General features: G+C 39.2%; 1 pseudogene; it reads left to right on the forward strand.

Moving 5' to 3' along the window:
- The first annotated feature begins 1,146 nt into the window (after positions 1-1,146).
- LOC115275464 lies at positions 1,147-1,824 on the forward strand (annotated as a pseudogene).
- The last annotated feature ends 16,378 nt before the right edge of the window (positions 1,825-18,202 follow it).

The raw sequence follows: 18,202 nt of genomic DNA on the forward strand, positions 1-18,202 counted from the left end.
TCCAGAGCCACATTTCCAGCATTTGACAACCAGCATTACCTCTCACCAGCTATATGACCTTGGGCATGTTACATAACCTCTCTGTTCTCAGTGTCCTTCCTCATCTCTGAAAGGGAAATAACAGCCTTTCCTAGTCCTGCTGAAAATTAAAGGAGTTAAAATGTGTAAAGTCTTGAAAGAATGCCTGGGAGTTGGCTAGTAATTTGTTTCTGAGTTTGCACTACTAACATCAGAAGTATCATTTAAAGGATCGTTTAAAAGGAAAATAATTTTTTTCCTTTTGAAAATATTGTTCATTCATTTTGGGCCATGGGACTGTTAAGAAATTTTGGTTATCACTTTTTTTAGCTATTACTTTTTTTTAATTTGGAAATATACAAAAAATTTTCCTCTTAATGCTTTCTTTCTTTCTTTTTTTCAAATGTCTTTATTTTATTTTGAGAGACAGAGCAGAGAGTGAGCAGGGGAAGGGGAGAGAGAGAGGGAGACACAGAATCTGAGCAGGCTCCAAGCTCTGAGCTGTCAGCACAAAGCCCGACGCGGGGCTTGAACCCACAGACTGTGAAATCATGACCTGAGCCGAAGTCGGATGCTTACCCGACTGAGCCACCCAGGTGCCCCTTAATGTTTTTCAAAGTTATGGTAAAACACATATAAGATGAAAGTTACCATCCTAGCCATTTTTAAGTGGACAGTGTTGTGGCAGTAAGTACATTCATCTTGTTGGGGAATCATTATCATCATCATCCTCTCCAAAATATTTCCATCATCCCAAAATAACACTCTATAGCCATTAAGCAGTGACTCCTCATTTCTCCCTCCTCCCAGCTCCTGACAGCCACCATTCCACCTTCTGTCTCTATGAATCTGACTAGTCTAGGAACCTCATATATTTGTCCTGTCGTGTCTGGCTTATTTCACTGAGCAGAAAGTCCTCAAGGTTCTTCGATATTGTACCTTGTGTCAGAATTTTCTTCCTTTTAAAGGCTGAATAGGAAGGCCTCAGCGTACCGTCAAACCCCATACGAAATGTTGCCAGGCTCCTCCTTCTGAGGGGTCTGCTTTAAGTGGGACCAATCACTTCCTTCTTGTCATTTTCGTGACCCCAGCCCTTTTTCAGGCTATTTGAACAGTTTAACCCCAAACATGGATATAAGACCAAGTTATACAATTTACATCAACAATATGAATGAGAAAATTAAAAAAGAAGAATTGAAGAGATCCCTCGATGCCCTGTTTTCTCAGTTTGGCCACGTGGTAGATAACGTAGCTGTAAAGACCGTGAGGATGAGGGGCCGAACCTCTGTTATATTTAAGGAACTGAGTTCATCCGCAAGTGCCTTCAGAAAGCCACAAGGATTTCCATTTTATGGTAAACTGATGCGGATCCAGTGTGCAAGAACAGATTCCGAGAGAATACCTAAAATGCATGGCACTTTTGCTGACGACGAAAAGAAGAAGGAAAAGAAAAAAGCAAAAACAGTGGAACAGACTACGTCAGGTGCCAACAAAAAGCCTGGCCAGGGAACACCAAATGCAGCAAATACCCAAGGAAATTCAACACCAAATCCTCAGGTCTCTGATTACCCTCTACACTATATTTTATTCCTTAATGATTTACCAGAAGAAACGAATGAGATGGTGTTATCCATGCTGTTCAATCAGGTTCCTGGTTTCAAGGAAGTACGTTTGGTACCTGGGAGGTATGACATTGCTTTTGTTGAATGTGAGAATGGTGGACAGGCTGGAGTTGCCAGGGATGCTTTACAGGGATTTAGGATCATGCCTTCCCATGCCATGAAGATCACCTATGCCCAGAAATAACATGGGATAGTGCTCTTTCATGAACTTGACGTTATTTATAGTGTTTGTTTTGATAACATTTGGTCCACCCATTTTATTAGTTGGAGGTGAGGGGGAGTGAAAGTGAAATTTTGGGGAACGATTTAAAAAAATAGCTGGTGTTTCTTTAGCCTTAGCAAACTACAAAATATGAAGGCCTTAATTTTGTACCATAAACTATGATTGGTGGTCTAAAAAAAATAAAGGCTGAATAGTATTCCATTGTATGTATAGACCACATGTTGTTTATCAATTCACCCGTCAATGGATGCTTGGCTTGTTTCTACCACGGGCTGTTGTGAATAATGCCATGAACACTGGTGGATAAGTAAGTATCTGTCAAGAAGTCTCTGCTTACAATGCTTTTAGGTATACACTCAGAGGTGGACTGCTGGATCACACGGTCATTCTAGCTTAACATTTTTTATTTCAAAAAAAATTAATGTTTATTTTGTGGGAGAGAGAGAGGGAGGGAGAGTGTGAGCAGGGGAGGGGCAGAGAGAGATGGAGTGAGAGAATCTCAGGCAGGCTCTGCACTGACAGCACAGAACCCAATGCAGGGCTCAAATTCACAAACAATAAGATCATGACCTGAGCCAAAATCAGAAGTCAGACGTTTAACCAACTGAATTACCCAGGCACTCCAATTATAGTTTAGTTTAATTTTTTGAAGAATTGCCATACTGTTTGCCACAGTGACTCCACCATTTTACATTCCCACCAAAAATGCATAGGATTCCAATTTCCCCACAGCCTCACCAACACTTTTTAAAAATACATACATACTAGCCATCCTAATGGATACAAAGTGGTATCTTATTACAGGATTTGATTTGTATTTTCCTTATTACCATTTAACATTTTTAACTGGTTTTCAAACAGACTTCCACAGGAAGGATATGTATTTTAATTTCTATCATTCACTTGACATTTAGAGTTTCTTATATTTGTATATATCTTTCATGATTTTAAAGTTATTTCTTGCTTTGAAGGGAATAAAAGAACTTGTGTCTGTTTTTTATTTGTTTTAATTAAAGAAAATGTTTAACAGTTAACTTGGAAGAATGGAAGATGAGAGCTTTAATATTCAACATCGTAAAATACATTTCCTATTTGTCTGTCTTTACAAAAATCACGCAATGATTTTGAAATAAAAAACATCTTCTAAAATAAGACAATTTTAGAAATAAGAGTCATCATTTTGTGAGACTTCAGAGCTGAAAGAGAGTCTGTTTGCTTCTTTGTTTTAATCAAGCTTCAACACGAAATTTGAATACCAGCAGAAACACATCACATTCTCCAACGCTGAGTGTTCTGAAGGCCAGTCGGTCCTCAGGTATCTCTTTCAAGCCCCGTGACTCATATCTAATGATTGCTATTACATGCTTGAGAAGGTGCTTAAATTATTTGTGTTTTCATTGTAATTTATTATTATATTTTTCCTTAAATGTATTTAACCAGACTGTTTTATCCCAAGTCTAGAAGCTACATACTTTCCAGGGGCCCAGAAAGATTATTCCAGAGCTAAAAACACAAGCAAACAACCTTACTGGCTTCTAAATATGAAAAGAAAATTACCCAATCTAAAGAAACAAATATTTAAATTAATATCTACAAAAATTAACCTATTGTCAAACTTTGTTAGTTGATAAACTATAGTTTATATTAAGTTACATTATGGTTTAGGGTAATTTCAAGTTACATTTTTTACTTGGCATGAATCATCAAGGATACATGATGAATTCTGAAGAATTGTAGTCAATGATAAATGAGTTTCTTGTCATAAATAATTTCAAAATGAATTAAAAAGGCTTTAAGAAGGGAAGAGAGCAAAAAAATATCTTTAAAGTGGGATACATGTGTAAGCTGGGTATCTATATGTAAAAATTAGGGGGCTGACAAATTATCTTTAAGTGTCCCTCACTGTAATAACTCAAATGAAAACAAGTTAAACACATTAAAAACCTTTGCCTGTCAAAAGACACCATTGAGAAAAAGAAAAAACAAGGTAGACACTGGGAGGAAATACTTCCAAAGTATACATCTGGAGGGATGTATCCTTTCCAGAATATATAAAGAATCCAGAATACATAAAGAAAATTCAATAAGAAAACAAAACAGCTGGGGTGCCTGGCTGGCTCAGTCAGTAGAGCATCTGGCTCTTGATCTTGGGATCGTAAGTTTGAGCCCTACGTTGAGTATAGAGATCACTTAAATGAATGAAACTTAAAAAAAAAAAAACCACACACTTTTAAAAAATGCACAAAATTGACCGAATCTGTTCACTGAGAATATATATAGATGGCAAGTTAGAACATGAAAAGATACTCAGCATCAGTTGTCTTTAGGGAAAAGCAAGCTGAAACCATGAGTTACTACTTCGTATCTATTCGAATGATAAAATGGAGAAAGATTGGTCAGACCATATACGGATAAGAAGAGGAAGGAGCTGGAACTCTCCTTCAGGGCACGTAGGAATGTAAACTGGTACAACCACTTTAGGAAACAGCGTGAAAATTTCTCAACAGATCCAACATCCACCTACCATATGATCCAGCCATTCCACTCCTAGATATTTTCCCAAGAGGGGACAGCCTATCTCACATAAAGACGTATACATGAATATGCACAGTAGCATGATTTGTAATACTGAAAAACTGGAAGCAACTCAAACGTCCATCAACAGTGAATAAATCAACAAATGGAGGTTTCTCAGGTAATGGAATATAACTCAACAATAAAAAGGAATGGAACATTATACATAGTACAGCGTGGACGAATCTTAAGATAATTATGCTGAGTGAAAGATGCCAGACAAATCAATTTGCAGTATGGGATCTCATTTATGTAAAATCGTAGGAAATATAAACTAACATACAGTGATAACACCAAGATCATCAACTTGACTATGGTGATGGCTTCGTGAGTATAAACATATGCCAAAACTTATCAGGCTGCCCACTTTATTTTTTATTTTTCTTTTATTTTTTGGCTTCTCAGCTCTAAACTGCTGCTTTATTTTATTGCGTAAGCAGTGCCAAACATGCAACAGAAATCAAGACACTTAGATGTCTCAGAGGATCCTCTTTCTTAATTATATTTGAAAATACTTTGCCAGTTTCATCATCCCCCTCATCTCTCTGCCTTTTTGTTGTTGTTTCCTTGAGACATAACTGACATACAGCTCTGTATAAATTTAAGGTGGACGGCATAATGACTGACATACACGTACTGTGAAATCATTACCATGTTAAGTTTAGTTAACATCCCCCTCCTCATTTAGTTACAGCACATTTCCCTCAAATTTGACACTTTGCTTTTATTTAATTTATTTTTTAAAGTAAACTGTAAACTCTGTGCTCAACCTGGACTCCAACTCATGACCCCACATGATCTACTGACTGAGCCACCAGGCATTCCTCAAATTTTACTCTTCAAATAGGTGCAGTTTAATTGCTGGCCAGTGCTACCTTAATAAGGCTATGAGAAAGCCCTTAATTGTAACAAGGCACAAGTATACAAAGAAGAAGTAAATACTCTCCACTCATTTGACACCATTCAAGACATGATCTCCTTGAGGTTTCCAACATGAAGTGCACGCCCTTCCGTACATTCTCTTTACTGATATAAACGTGTGACCACGTTATAGGGTTTTGTTTACCCATTTTGCAAAATGGATGACCCATGAAAATGCTATTTGCATGGAACTTTTATTGTTTAAAAAATCTCTTGCTATGCATACAAACTTCTGGGTGTTCTGATATTAAGTCTCATTATTTTATAGCCAACATGCCTTAGGAGCTTAACTAACAAAGGGGATGTAAAACTACAAATAGAAGCATCTTCCTTTGCAGGAAATTACTAGATAGAGGAGTCAGCTTTGAGGGATGGATAAGATCAAGTTCTTTCTGTATTGAGAGCTTGTCTTCCACAAGATGTAATTTAATCTAGAAAAGGAAAACAATTTCTTGTTTTAAACTGTAATTAGATTCTCACTCCAAGTTAAACATTGTACAGGGATGTTAGATGTGAGCACATCCAATTGGAAACAGGACTTTAAGGATTGTTTGGGCTGAAAACTAGAAAATGATAGGAACTCTAGGGTTTTACCACAGGTCAGGATGACTTTTAAAAAAAAAAGTTCAAAAACATTAAAATTTATGCTTACTATGAAAAATGCAAAAAAAAAAAAAAAAGGATATGGGACAAAATTTTCTTCTCTCCTGCTCCTCCCTGAATTACATCTGTTAGACAATCACTGTCAATGATCTGAAGGTATCTTTCCAGACTATGTGGTGCCTGTGGGCACACGTGTGTATGTGGGCTTGCTTTTATTTTTTGTCTGCTCATTTGATTTTTCTTTCAAGTTTTAAAAAATTCTGATAAAATACATATGACATAAATCTGCCACTTTCATCACTTTTAAATGTACAATTCGTTGGCATTAATTATATTCACAATGTTGTGCAACCATCACCACTATTTCCAAGACTTTTTCATCACTCCCAACAGTAGTCATTAACCCCATTAATCATTAATGCCCCATTCCTCCCTCGTCCCAGCTCCTGGGAATCTGTCCTGGCTCTCTTTGTGAATCTGCCTTGTCCAGATAATTCATATATGTTGAGTCGTACAATGTTTGCCCTTTTGTGCCACTTATTGTAATGTTTTAACATTTTTTTGTTTTTTTTCATTTTTAAAATGTTTTTATTTATTTTGATAGAGAGAGAGAATGTGAGCGGGGGAGAGGCAGAGAGGAAGAGACAGAGAGAGAAAGGGAGGGAGAAAATCCCAAGCAGTCTCCATGCTGTTGGTGCAGAGCCCAATGTGGGGCTTGAACTCACGAACCATGATAGCATGACCTGAACTGAAGTCAAGAGTTGGACACTTACCTGAATGAGCCACCCAGGCGCCCCTGTTTTCAAGGTTTATCCATATTGTAGCATGTATCCGAACTTCATTCTTTTTTATGGCTGAAGAATATTCCATTGAAGACTAAATTTTGCCTATCCATACATTTGCTGATGGGCACTAAAGTTGTGTTCATTTGCTTTTGACAGATGTGTTCATATTATACACAATTTCAGAAACCCTTCCCCCTTCAGTTAATACATTTCAGGGGCTACATTGTGCTATTGGATAGAAATACCATCACCTATTTACTACTCTTGTATTAATTGATGTATAAATTGCTGCCACACTTTTGCTATTAAAACAGTGCTAGAGTGAATGTACTTGTACATAGAGTATTTTGTATTCATACAGTTTGTCTGGGAGATAAACTCCTAAAAGTTCTATTATCTGGTCAATGGGAATGTGCATTTAAAATCTTGGTAAATTCTATCAAGTTAGCTTCCAGAAATATTGCTCCTGTTGAGTCTCATCGACAGGGTTTATGAAAGCCTTTTTGACCATGTCTTTCCCACAAGGAGTATTTACAACTTTCTTTGCTTGCCAGTGCGACAGGTGCACTTGGTTATTTAAATAAGGTATACTACAATCAGGGCTGATATTCAGTAGCAATGCATATGTGCGGCTGCACTCGGTAGTAAAATATTAAAATTTTCTCTGTGTTTGGCAACTGATCACTGCCCTGAGCTGTACCCTTGAACCCCACTCATCTCTACACAATCCAGCAACTGAAGGGAAACAGGCTGCCGAGCACTACGGCCCACACCCATTTACGTTGGTCCTTATTTGTGCTGAGCAGTTAAGGCTTAGAATCTTTCTCCTGCCTCCATGAGTCAAATTTTTTGTGAGACCCATTGATTATCTCCTTGCTCTAATTCTGACGCTCTAGTCCTGTAAAACAATCATCTGTCTCAATTACAGACCTGCGCTCCTGAGGTCAGCGACCCTGTCCTTCTCATTCATTCTCTCTCCCCCAGAGTGTTTTCCAAGTACATCACATACAGCAGTTTCTGGACCAGGACCCCAGAATATTACCAAGAAAACACCATTCCAGGCCTCACAGAACTTACAGACCAGTAAGAAAGGTGGGGGAAAATAACTGAAAAGGCAAATAAAATAATTTCCGCTAAGAATGAGTGTCATGAAGGAAACAGGCTCTGATGATGAGTTAATGAATGGTTAACTTCCACCCTCATTGCCTATCTGTGTATCCTCTCTTATACCTACTTTACTTTTTAATTTTTTTAATGTTTATTCATTTTTGAGAAGGAGAGAGAGAGGGAGAATGAGAGAGAGAGCAAGTGGGAAAAAGGTAGAGAGAGACACAGGATCCAAAGCAGGTTCCAGGCTCCGAGCTGACAGCACAGAGCCTGATGCAGGGCTCAGACTCACAAACTGTGAAATCATGACCTGAGCCAAAGTCAGATTCTTAACCGAATGAGCCACCCAGGCGCCCCACTTATACCTACTTTAAATAGTCAAGTTCATCACCTGTCAGACTGGCAAGGATGAAACAAGTTTTGAACGCTCCTTGTTGCAAGGATACGGATAAAAAGGTTCTCAAAGTTACTGTTGACAGGAATGACAACAAATGTAACAGTGATATTTTTGGAAGATCGTGTCATGGGGGATTGTCCTCAGTAGACAGGTCTGAGATGGAAAGGAAAGTGCGAAGGAGCCAAGTGCAGGGCAGGAGTGCATACAGCCTGCACTGGGTAGTGCGTGCAAAGGCTCATGGGTAGTGTGTCACAAAGAGAGTGTGTGCAAAGGAGCTGTTGTGATCAAAAGAGCCAGAAAGAAGATACGAGTGAGCACAGAATGCTAAGTGGGAAAGGCTGGAGATAAATCTGGATCCCATCATGCTTTACAGATTACAGCCAGGAGTCTGAGGTGGCCCTATTTGTAATTTAAGATCCTACATCACTTAAGTTTATATTCTCCAGTTCTTCCCAAAGTACCTACGTGACTACGATTTTGAGAGAGATACTGAGCCCCCTCTAGGTTTCTTGTATCCCTAGTCCTCACGGGTTCCCGAGATAGCAGCACGGACAGTGCCTATGTGCCCAGGGCTAGACATATTTGCCTCGGCTTCCTCTACATCTTTTAGGTCCTCCACCTCTCTACTCCACAAAAAACAAACAACAGAGATTTCCATCCCTGAAGGACACATTACTCAATGATATAATCACTTGCTAATTATTGAGCACTTTCTATGTGCTCACCATTCTCTCAAGTGCTTTGTATATATTAACCCATTTCATCCACTCATCCTCCTTGAGAAAACTGAGGCGAAGGAAGATAAACCATTTTGAACACAGTCATAGAAGTGGTCTGTGGAAGAGCAAGAATCTTGAGTCCAAGTCCTTAACTGCTCAATGATAGTCTTCTCCCGCAGGGGCTGGCGTATGGAAATTGCAATCAATCTATTCATTTCACTCAAGGAAGCTCTTTGAGACTGCGTAAATGCTGTCCTTAACTGTTGTACATTCTACTTGTATACACCTCATACTTTTCACATTTTACATCAATATCCTTCAAATCAAATACGGGCTGTCAAATATGGACTTTTGAGATCACCTAATGAAGAAACATCCTAAGACATTATAAGGTAGCACTGCCCATGAGCCTGGCAGTTTGGTTTCCAGTTCGGGCTGCCACTGAAATATTTCAACTCCCCTCTTATTATATTATAAAAAGCCATGAAAAACAGGGCAAAAATCCAAAGTATTAACACTAGAGCTACAGAGCACACCTTTACAGCAAGAAAGCGAAGGATGAAGATCACTGCATGCATAAAAATAATCAACTATTAGCTTGCTCAGTTGTCCTCTGGACTGAAGCTGGTCAACTGAGAACAAAAAGATAATAACTTCACAACTGTGTGTATAAAATATTGGAAATACATCATAGGAAACGTGTCAATGGCATAGTGCAGTTAGTACATTGCTCATTTTGGTTTCTGTTTGTTTTGCTCTCTGAAAAGAGAACCCCTTATAAAAGGTAAGTCTATTATTTAACTTTTGGGCATTTAGCTTTTATTTGAGAGTAAAGAACCTACTGTATGTACCAATTTTCTTCCTCATTGCTAAACACAAATATTTTAATGTTAGACCATATTATGTATCCTAACCTATCCCCACCTGACAAGTCCATGTACACTCACACACAGACATGTAGGAAGCCACTTTCCTGTTCAGCATCAGAGTTCAGCATTTACAGGTGTCCACTCACCTTTACTGGTAGGTATTCTCTTGACTTCCTCTTGTTTTCACTGTAATAACCTTCAGATTTTGTTTGCCATGCATAGATGTCATCTTTTTCTTTCACACATTCTTTCTTCCAGATTTCTCATCAAAGCCTATAAGCCAGAAAAGAGAGGCTCCTTAATTTCTGTAGGCACATAGGAAAGAACTAGAGATCTCAAATCAGTGACACTTGTAATTTATTCCTAATTTTCCCTTGGCTGGCTACAGTTTAATCACCGTTTTAGAAATTTACCTAATGAGATTTAAAATAGAGCTATCTCGACATACAAATGAAATTGAGGCTATGCTCAACAACTCAATGATGTGGTCTCTTACATAATGCATTCATTGAATAGATGGGGTTACTGTCTCTGTAGGAGGAGATTCGGTAGGGCTGAAAGTTATCTACAGTAGTTGTAAATTCAGGGCGATGGAAGTGGGAGAAATCAATAAAGCATGACCGCAGAATCCCTGTTCCAGCATTACTAGAACCAGGATAGCACTCCCAAATCTCGTTTTTAACAGATGTCAGTTGTGGAGAGAATAAACACATGCCATGAATACTGATGAAATTTAGTGTGTGTGTTGTGCCCTAAGATGCTCATTTATATGTATCTGTCAATTTCCCTATAAAAGAAAAGGGAACAGCTATTCCTCAGAAGCTCTCCTTAAGGCAGGAAGTGCACTCCTCTTTGTCAGCTGTGGGCCGAACTGTTTCACACCTCGGAGTGGGTAAAAAGTGGACAAGAAGGCAGAAGCAGCAGGCGTGGCATTCCCTGTTTTGCCGTGTGGGTAAATAAAACCTGACTGTTCAACCGTCTGCACGGCACCTCCCCATCCCACCTGACCCTCTGCTCTCCCTGGACATGGACACAGGTGTGAAGTGGAAGATGGCAGCAGAAAGCAGATAGAACTCGGGATGATTTGTTCATCAGCATCTTTGTTCCTCTCACCTTACTGATGCCATATGACATATCCATCTTTTCTGACAGGAACTAGATATTCAAGGGGCTCAACCACAATGAGAGCATAGTATAGGCTGAGAGTCTCCCTTTTTAAAAATGTTTATTTATTTATTATATTGAGAGAAAGAGGATGAATGAGGAAGGGGCAGAGAGAGGGAGACAGAGAATATCTGCGCTTTCAGCAGAGAGCCCAATGCAGGCTTGAACTCACAAACTGTGAGATCATGACCTGAAAGAGAACCAAGAGTTGGACGCTTAACTGACTAAGCCACCCAGGTACCCCGGCTGGGAGTTTCTTGTAGGCAATATTTTCAGTATCCTTTTAGGACAAAAATAGATTTGTTTTGGAAACAAAATAGTTCATTTATCTTTGAATCTTAAAGCCAATAAGACCCTAATTTTATGTGAGGTGTTTTAAATTCAATACTAACATCCTAACAAAATATTAAATTTAAATAGCGGGATCTAATGTTGATACAGTGTAGCCATGGGACTGGGGTAATGGTTTGGGGGATACCAAAGCAAAGTGAAGACCTCTCACATCCAGGTATCTCCTTAGACCCTGTGGTTTTCTGGTAAAATACTGGTTTTATTTTTTATTAATAGTTTATTGCCAAGTTGGTTTTTATATAACACCCAGTGCTCTTCCCCACAAGTGCCCCCCTCCATGACCATCACACCCCTTCCCTGTTCCTCCTCCCTCTTCAGCCCTCAGTTTGTTTTCAGTATTCAATAGTTTCTCATGATTTGCCTCCCTCCTTCTCCCTCTTTCCCCTCACTTTCCCATTCCCATGGTCCCTTGTTAGGTTTCTCCTGTTAGACCTATGAGTGCAAACATATGGTTTCTGTCCTCCGCCTGACTTATTTCGCTTAGCATGACACCCTTGAGGTCCATTCACTTTGCTACAAATGGCCAGATTTCATTCTTTCTCATTGCCATGTAGTGTTCCATTGTATATATACCACATCTTCTTGATCCATTCATCAGTTGATGGACATTTAGGCGCTTTCCATGATTTGGCTATTGTTGACAGTGCTGCTATGAACATTGGGGTACTAGAGGGATAGTGTAGTCCCAGCCCCCATTATACAGTAAGAAAAATGAGGCTCAGAGAGAGAGAGAAGTGACGTGCAGGAGGATACACATGGAAAAGAGGCACCGTAGTGACTCCGTACATTTTCTGCTTTATCAAAACATCTCTCTACAACTTCCATGTGTCCGCCAGGTTACACAAGTTCCTTGACTAGGGGTTAAACCTTGTAAATAATGATATGACAAGCAGACAGGATTGCAAGGGCAGAAAAGGGAGAAAGGTGGCCATTTCTGGAGTGTCCCCCATAAGCCAGCGTGCAGGATACAGCACTTACATTGCAGCTGATGCTTCTGGGAACTGTGAAAATAACACAGGTATCATTATCTTATGTAGATAAGGAAACTGAGTCAGGAAAACAGGATACCTTGTCTGAGGTGACACACAGCTAGTAAGTTCTTTGTCGTTTTTGTTTTTCTTTTTTTTTTAAAGTCCCATATAGTTAATATACAGTGTTGTAGCAGGTGTATGAGATAGTGATTCAACACTTCTATACATCACCTGGTGCTCATCACAAGTGCACTCCTTAACCCCTTCACCTATTTCACCCATCTCCTAGACCTCACCTCTGGTGTAAGCACCAGTTTGTTCTCTATAGTTAAGAGTCTGATTCTTAATTTGTCTCTCTTTCTTCCTTTGCTCATTTGTTTTGCTTCTTAAATTCCACATATGAGTGAAATCCTATCGTATTTCTCTAACTTCTTTTCCTCTTTCTTCCTTCCTTCCTTTCTTTCTTTTGCATCAGGCAAAAGTTTATTAGAGTAAGAATAGAAACAAAGAATAGTAGGAAAGCTCTTTACAGAGAGAGGACATCTGAAAGTGAATGCCCCTGACTGACTTTTTTAACTTAGCATTATAATCTCTAGCTCCATCCATGTCATTGCAAATGGCAGTATTTCATTCTTCTTTATAAGTGAATAATGTCCCATTTTATACACACACATATCCACACATACACCACATCTTCTTTATCCACTCATTGATCGATGGAAACTTGGAATGCAAACTGGTGCTGCCATTCTGGAAAAACAGTGTCGAGTTTCATTAAAAAGTTAAAACCAGAACTACCCAATGAGCTAGCAATTGCACTCCTGGGTAATTACACCAAAATACAAAAATACTAATTCAAAGGGATACATGCACTCCTATGTTTATAGCAGCATTATCTACAATAGCTGGTAAGTTATTTGATTCGATGACCTGACTTTCTACCTGCAATGAGCAGCAACTATAAACCCAGGAAATATGCATCTATTTGAAAACTCCAGAGCCCAGGAATAGAAATGGAATGGATAGTATTTGAAAGAAGACTAAAGAAGAGACAAGACAAAAATAAGCTAAAAGCACTAAGGGAATATATTCAACGATGTAAGAGGGAAATGTCTTACAATCTTTGAACACACCAAATATGCAAATGCAATTAGAACATATCATATAACTTCACCCATAAAATTCAGTGAAGAATACTTGTCATATTAAGTACCTGCAGGTGAGCAAGTAAGTTTAAGGTCTCAGTGAGTTAGGATGGCTGACATATGATCACCTCTTTGCTTAGGCTGTCATAACAAAGCCATATACAGAGTGGCCTGAACAGCCTTCACAGTTCTGAGGCTGGAAGTCCAAGATCAAGGTGGCAACAAGGTTGGTTTCTCCTGAGACGCACATATCATTTTGAATTCGTGTTTTTGTTTTTTTGGGTATATACCTACCAGTGTAATTACTGGATCACATGGTAATTCTATTTTTAACTTTTGGGGGAACACCCATACTGTTTTCCACAGTGGCTATATCAGTTTGCATTCTCATCAACAGTGCACAAGACTTCCTTTTTCTTCACATCCTTGCCAACACTTGTTATTTCTCATGTTATTGATTTTAGCCATTCTTACAGGTGTGTGGTGATATCTCACTGTGGTTTTGCTTTGCATTTTTCTGATGATTAGTGATTCTGAGCATATTTTCTTGTGTTCATGGATCATCTGTATGTCATGTGTGGAAAAATGTTTATTCATATCTTCTGTCCATTTTAAATCAGATTATTTGTTTTTTTGTATGTTGAGTTGTAGAAATTCTTTATATAATTTAGATATTAATTCCTTATTGGATACATCACTTCCAAGTATCTTCCCCCAATCAGCAGGTTTTCTTTTTGTTTTATTGCTGGTTTCCTTCACTGTGAAAAAGCTTTTTATTTTGGGGTAGTCCCAATAGTTCAACTTGCTTTTATTTCCCTTGTCAAAGGAGACATCTAGAAAAGTGTTTCTATGACTGATGCCAAAGAGATTACTGCCTATGTTTTCTTCTAGAAATGTTATGGTTTCAGGGATGTCACATATGCGCTTTGGTCCATTTTATGGTTGTGTGTGGTATAAGAAAGTGGTGCAGTTTCATTCTTTTGCATGTAGCTGTCCACTTTTCACAAGACCATGTGTTGAAAAGAAGGTCTTTATCCCACTGAATACTCTTGCCTCCTCTGTCATAGATTAATTGACCATATAATCATGGGTTTACTTCTGGGCTCTCTATTCTGTTCCATTGATCTGTGTGTCTATTTTTGCACCAGTACTATACTGTTTTGATTACAACAGCTTTGTAGTGTATCTTGACATATGGGATTGTGACAACTCCAGTTATGTTCTTCTTTTCAAAGATTGCTTTCTAAAGGGCTCATTTTAACTTAATTACCTCTTCAAAGGCTTTCTCTCCAAATATAGTGACATTCTGAAGTATCAAGGGGTCAGAGCTTCAACATATGAATCTTAGGAAACAATTTAGCCCATACCACTCACTGGTGCCACAGCGGTGCAAACCCAGATACTTGAAAAATGACAAACCTACTACATGCCATCAATGTTCAGGGTCACCCATAAAGATCTGAAGCCCTCTGCTATTTGAATTCAGGAACCTAAGGGTCTATTACACATTTTAAATTAAAAAAAAATAAAGGTGGGAAAGGTCATGATTAAACAAACTTTGGTCACAATGGACTAAACCCAAGGTCAGAAAAGTATCGCCTGTGAATTAAATCCAGCCTGCTGACCATTTCTGCGAGTAAAGTTCTCTGGCACACAGACACATCCAGTCATTTAAAGATTGCCTATGGTCGCTTTGGAGCTACAATTACATAGCTGAATAGCTGTGCCAGAGACACAACCAAAAGTATTTACTATCTGGCCTTTCACAGAGATAGTTTGCCAACTCCTGCTTTAATCTATGGTAGTCACGTTTCTTTATTGTAGGACTTTTCAGGGTCTGGAAAATATATACTTCAAACTTCAAGGGGAGGATATACAGTAAAAGTGCATCTTGCATGATAGGAAGTAATTTCTAAAGTCAGTTCAAACTGAAAACTGTGAATGGTCAAAACGAACACTGGGAATCCCTTAGGGGAAGTGCCACACCGTAGAGTCCATCATTGCACGTCATCATCAATATGGCCAGTTTTTCCCCCAAAGCTGCCACAGATAAAATTGTTTTTAAGCACCACATGAAAGAGTTGGCTTTCTTTATGGGTCTGTTGTATAAAAACATGCCTATGTATAAAGAAACAGAATTGCTCTCAACATGGTAAGATACTTGAAGATGCTGAGAGCTACCAGAGAATGGAAATTCAGGATACCAAGTGACACTTCCGTCTTGAATTTGCTAAAGTTAAATATACACTTAATCTGACTTTGCCGGAGGTTGTTGTTTGCATTGTTTCCCAGTTTATCCTCTCCCATCTCATGCCCCCAGGCCCCCAGTGCCAGAACCTGTGTTCCATGGAATGCACTTAAAGAAATGCAGAAATATGAAAAAAGATGGGTATTACGGATCAACAATTAAACAGAAGACAGGTATGAGGCGTTCTTAACACTAATTATAAAAGAAGTGTAGGACAAAGCCATAATAAGAAACCACTTCATACCCATTAGGGGAAATTTTTTTTTAAAAAAGACAAATAACAAATGTTGTGAAAATGTGGAAAAGTTAGAATGCTCGTGCATTGCAGATGGGGTTGTAAAATGGTGCAGCCATTGTAGAAAATGATTTGAAAGTTCCCTAAAAAATTAAACATAGAATTGCCATAAGATACACCATTTCTACTTCTGAGTACATACCCCAAAGAACTGAAAGCAGGGACTCTAAGGGAGCTATGTGTTCATAGCTGCATTATATGTTATATTGTTCACAGTAGCCCAAAGGCAGGAATAAACCAAGTGTCCACTGACAGATTAACGGATAAACAAAATGTGGTGTATTCATACAACGGAGTGATATTTGTTTTTAAATAGAATGGAATCCTGATACATGCTACATTGTGGATGAATTTTAAAAACATCATGGTAAGTGGAATGAGCCAGATGCAATAGGACAAATATTGTAAGATTCCACTTGCATGGGGTGCCTCGAGTAGTCAAATTCATACAGATGGAGAGTAGAATAGAGGTTATCAGAGGACATGGAGGCTGAGGAATGGAAATTATTGTTTAATGGGCTTACAGTTCCAAATTGGAGTGATGAAAACGGCTCTGGAGACCAATGGCAATGATGGTTTTACAACACCGTGAATGTGCTTAATGCCGCTGAACTGCACATTTAAAAATAGTTAGAGGGGTAAACTTTTAAAGTTTATTTGACAGAGGAGAGAGCACGAGCAGGGGAGAGGCAGAGAGAGAGAGAGAGAGAGAGAGAGAGAGAGAGAGAGAGAGAGAAAGTCCCAAGCAGGCTCCATGGTGTCAGTGCAGAGCCCGAAACAGGGCTCAATCTCACAAACTGTGAGATCATGACCTGAGCCAAAACTAAGAGTTGGACACTTAACCAACTGAGACACCCAGGTGACCCTAGAATGCTAAACTGCATGTTATGTATATTTTAGCACAATTAAAAAATGCTCAGGAAAAAAACTAAAAGTAGGAGTGTAATTGCAGGGATGGGGATAGAGAGGGCTTAAATCATTTATACATAATGTCTCATTCTGCTAAAAAAAAAAAAAAGAGCAGCCAACAAATCTTTGGCTTGCTTAGGTGACAATATCGTAGCATGGAAGACAGAAGAAGCAATAAAGGGAAATGTTATTCCAGAAAGAACTTTCGGGTGATAGAGAAATGAAGCAGAACAGTGGTCACATGCCCTTGGAGTTCAAGGCAGTACTGGCCAGGATGCTGGGGTCCTCACTTGACTCCTCCAGTGCCCAACTCTGCTTCCAGCCCAGCCTCACTGCGCCCTGCCCATGCTCACCCCCATGCTCACCCTTCCCTTCACCCCATCCACTGGCCACTCAGCAGCCTGAGCGCAGGCAAAAATACAGCATTATGCAAGATGATGTGACAAACTCCCGTCCATGTCCATGTGCCATCACTCAAAATGAACTAATGTTGTTCTTCACATTTATGAACTCTTGAGAAATAGAACCACACAGAATTTAAACCCCTCCAGTTCACACCTGGGTATGCGTGTGTGTGTGTGTGTGTGTGTGTCCAAAACAACGTATCCTACAGTCTTGTGGATACAGTTTTACAGTTTTTACAAAGTGTAACATGCTGTATATTACACTGTACTTAACATTTTTGAGACATTTTCATTTTGTTCCATACAGATCCAGGTCATTAACTGTTGTATGGCACTCTACCATACAAACATGTCATAGTTTAATTTTCCTTTTCTGAACTGATGGCTGCTTGGTGGTGTCAAAGTTTTGGTTATGACAAAGGATGCTCCAAGGCACACCCTTCACCGGCCTCCTCCAGGGCCCAGCACCCTCTGTTCAGTGGCAGGGGCTGTCCTGGCCCATTAGTATTATGGCAGCCATGTGGACCTGCAGCACTTTGTCCTGGTAAGTCCAGCTCTTCTGGGGGCATCTGAAAATGAGGGAGAATTCTTTTGTGAGTTGGGGGTGGAGTAGAGCAGGGCTGCTAAATTTCTATAGTGCATGAGTGACAAAGACTTGTCCCTCACAAAATACCTAGTGCCCCTCCTTGGAGAAACAATGTTGATAACTCTCTGTCTGCAGCAGAATCTGTTGTGGAATATGTGCATTTTCAAGTCTAACTGGGAAATGACAACTCGCTCTCCAAAGTGCCTGTTTATCTCAATTCCTTGCCAATTTCTACTTGTCTAACTCAACCTTTTGAATTTCTGCTACTCCAACAGGCATAAAATGCTATCC

Source organism: Suricata suricatta, chromosome 12 (genome assembly GCF_006229205.1).
Source record: "Suricata suricatta isolate VVHF042 chromosome 12, meerkat_22Aug2017_6uvM2_HiC, whole genome shotgun sequence".
Lineage (NCBI taxonomy): Eukaryota > Metazoa > Chordata > Mammalia > Carnivora > Herpestidae > Suricata > Suricata suricatta.